The following is a 4,230-nucleotide window of genomic DNA, read 5'->3' on the forward strand; positions in this document are numbered from 1 at the left end:
TTTTCTTGACTCACTCTCAACGTATCTATATATAATTGCTCAGTCATACGACTTATTTAGGGCGGTCTGTAGCTCGTTTCTGTAACTCTTCTCTACCGATTATTTCTCTACTGGTAGAAAATATACGTCATTCTCTACTACTCATTAGCAGTAGAGAACAGGGCGACGAATTCATATCTCAATTCGCCTTGGTAGAGAATTGTTACAGAAACGAGCTACTGGTGTAGCTACAGAATTGAGTTGTATATCAAAATAAAGTGCAAGCTCCATAGGTTATCCAAAAAGTGTCAGATTTCAAATCGGTGAAGTAGGTGGTAAAATATAAGCGTTTAAACNTAAAGTGTAAGCTCCATAGGTTTTTCAAAAATTATTAGATTTCAAATCGGTGAAGTAGGTGACAAAATATAAGCATTTAAACATTTTCTTGACTCACTCTCAACGTATCTATATATAATTGCTCAGTCATACGACGATCTGGTGTAGCTACAGAATTGAGTTGTATATCATATTAAAGTGCAAGCTCCATAGGTTATTCAAAAATTATCAGATTTCAAATCGGTGAAGTAGATGCTAAAATATAAGCGTTTAAACATTTTCTTAACTCACTCTCAACGTATCTATATATAATTGCTCAGTCATACGACTTAGTTAGGGCGATCTGGTGTAGCTACAGAATTCAGTTGTATATCAAATTAAAGTGCAAGCTCCATAGGGTATCCAAAAATTGTCAGATTTCAAATCGGTGAAGTAGATGCTAAAATATAAGCGTTTAAACATTTTCTTGACTCATTCTCAACGTATCTATATATAATTGCTCAGTCATACGACATAGTTAGGGCGATCTGGAGTAGCTACAGATTTGAGTTGTATATCAGTTTTAAATCAGTGGTTGAATTTTTGTACTGAAAGTGTTAAGAAAGTTTTAGTTTAAAAGCGTGATACTAAATGCCTTTCACCATGAAACGGCGCCAATTTTAAAAGAATATTGCGTTTCAGACTACGGCTAATAAAGCCCTTGGTCGCATATTGTGAGAGTTTGGACTATACCTTAAAAATTACTGTTTTCTCACGGGCCACTGTACGAAGCTATGAGCAGAGTAAGGCCCTTTAATAACTTAAAAATTATCTTTGGTTATCACAGAATTGAGTTGTATATCAAATTAAAGTGCAAGCTCCATAGGTTTTCCAAAAATTATCAGATTTCAAATCGGTGAAGTAGGTGCTAAAATATAAGCGTTTAAACATTTTCTTGACTCACTCTCAACGTATCTATATATAATTGCTCAGTCATACGACTTAGTTAGGGCGATCTGGAGTAGCTACAGAATTGAGTTGTATATCAAATTAAAGTGCAAGCTCCATAGGTTTTTCAAAAATTATCAGATTTCAAATCGGTGAAGTAGGTGCTAAAATATAAGCGTTTAAACATTTTCTTGACTCACTCTCAACGTATCTATATATAATTGCTCAGTCATACGACTTAGTTAGGGCGATCTGGAGTAGCTACAGAATTGAGTTGTATATCAAATTAAAGTGCAAGCTCCATAGGTTTTTCAAAAATTGTCAGATTTCAAATCGGTGAAGTAGGTTGTAAAATATAAGCGTTTAAACATTTTCTTGACTCACTCTCAACGTATCTATATATAATTGCTCAGTCATACGACTTAGTTAGGGCGATCTGGTGTAGCTACAGAATTGAGTTGTACATAAAAATAAAAATCAAGCTCCACAGGTTATTCAAATATTGTCAGATTTAATATCGGTGAAGCAGGTGACAAAGTATAAGCATTTAAACATTTTCTTGACTCACTCTCAACGTATCTATATATAATTGCTCAGTCATACGACTAATTTAGGGCGGTCTGGTGTAGCTACAGAATTGAGTTGTATATAAAATTAAAGTGCAAGCTCCATAGGTTTTTCAAAAATTATCAGATTTCAAATCGGTGAAGTAGGTGACAAAATATAAGCATTTAAACATTTTCTTGACTCACTCTCAACGTATCTATATATAATTGCTCAGTCATACGACTTAGTTAGGGAGATCTGGAGTAGCTACAGAATTGAGTTGTATATCAAATTAAAGTGCAAGCTCCATAGGTTTTCCAAAAATTGTCAGATTTCAAATCGGTGAAGTAGGTGCTAAAATATAAGCCTTTAAACATATTCTTGACTCAATCTCAACGTATCTATATATAATTGTTCAGTCATACGACTTATTTAGGGCGATCTGTAGCTCGTTTCTGTAACTCTTCTCTACCGATTATTTCTCTACTGTTAGAGAATATACGTCATTCTCTACTACTCATTAGCAGTAGAGAACAGGGCGACGAATTCATATCTCAATCCGCCTTAGTAGAGAATTGTTACAGAAACGAGCTACTGGTGTAGCTACAGAATTTAGTTGTATATCAAATTAAAGTGCAAGCTCCAAAGGTTATCCGAAAAGTTGTCAGATTTCAAATCGGTGAAGTAGGTGCTAAAATATAAGCGTTTAAACATATTCTTGACTCACTCTCAACGTATCTACATATATATAATTGTTCAGTCATGCGACTTAGTTAGGATGATCTGGTGTAGCTACAGAATTGAGTTGTATATCAAATTAAAGTGCAAGCTCCATAGGTTTTTCAAAGATTATCAGATTTCAAATCGGTGAAGTAGGTGCTAAAATATAAGCGTTTAAACATATTCTTGACTCACTCTCAACGTATGTACATATATATAATTGTTCAGTCATGCGACTTAGTTAGGATGATCTGGTGTAGCTACAGAATTGAGTTGTATATCAAACTAAAGTGCAAGCTCTATGGGTTATCAAAAAATTGTCAGATTTCAAATCGGTGAAGCAGGTGCTAAAATATAAGCGTTTAAACGTATTCCTGACTCACTCTCAACGTATCTATATATAATTGCTCAGTCATACGACTTATTTAGGGCGATCTGGTGTAGCTACAGGATTGAGTTGTATATCAAATTAAAGTGAAAGCTCCATAGGTTTTTCAAAAATCATCAGATTTCAAATCGGTGAAGCAGGTGCTAAAATATAAGCGTTTAAACATTTTCTTGACTCACTCTCAACGTATCTATATATAATTGCTCAGTCATACGACTTATTTAGGGCGATCTGGTGTAGCTACAGAATTGAGTTGTATATCAAATTAAAGATCAAACCCCACAGGTTATTCAAATATTGTCAGATTTTACATCGGTGAAGCAGGTGCTAAAATATAAGCGTTTAAACACTTTCCTGACTCACTCTCAACGTATCTATATATAATTGCCCAGTCATACGACTTAGTTAGGGCGATCTGGTGTAGCTACAGAATTGAGTTGTATATCAAATTAAAGATCAAACTCCTCAGGTTATTCAAATATTGTCAGATTTTACATCGGTGAAGCAGGTGCTAAAATATAAGCGTTTAAACATTTTCCTGACTCACTCTCAACGTATCTATATATAATTGCTGAGTCATACGACTTATTTAGGGCGGTCTGGTGTAGCTACAGAATTGAGTTGTATATCAAATTAAAGATCAAACCCCACAGGTTATTCAAATATTGTCAGATTTTACATCGGTGAAGCAGGTGCTAAAATATAAGCGTTTAAACACTTTCCTGACTCACTCTCAACGTATCTATATATAATTGCCCAGTCATACGACTTAGTTAGGGCGATCTGGTGTAGCTACAGAATTGAGTTGTATATCAAATTAAAGTGCAAGCTCCATAGGTTTTTCAAAAATTGTCAGATTTCAAATCGGTGAAGTAGGTGACAAAATATAAGCATTTAAACATTTTCTAGACTTATCGGGTTGTATATTAAATTAAAGTGCAAGCTCCATAGGTTATCCAAAAAATTATCAGATTTCAAATCGGTGAAGTAGGTGCTAAAATATAAGCGTTTAAACATATTCTTGACTCACTCTCAACGTATCTACATATATATAATTGTTCAGTCATGCGACTTAGTTAGGATGATCTGGTGTAGCTACAAAATTGAGTTGTATATCAAATTAAAGTGCAAGCTCTATAGGTTATCCGAAAATTGTCAGATTTCAAATCGGTGAAGCAGGTGCTAGAATATAAGCGTTTAAACATTATCCTGACTCACTCTCAACGTATCTATATATAATTGCTGAGTCATACGACTTATTTAGGGCGGTCTGGTGTAGCTACAGAATTGAGTTGTATATCAAATTAAAGTGCAAGCTCCATAGGTTTTTCAAA

Source organism: Rhagoletis zephyria, unplaced genomic scaffold (assembly GCF_001687245.7).
Source record: "Rhagoletis zephyria isolate East Lansing unplaced genomic scaffold, Rhagoletis_zephyria_1.1 Rzeph_scaffold_00920, whole genome shotgun sequence".
Classification (NCBI taxonomy): domain Eukaryota; kingdom Metazoa; phylum Arthropoda; class Insecta; order Diptera; family Tephritidae; genus Rhagoletis; species Rhagoletis zephyria.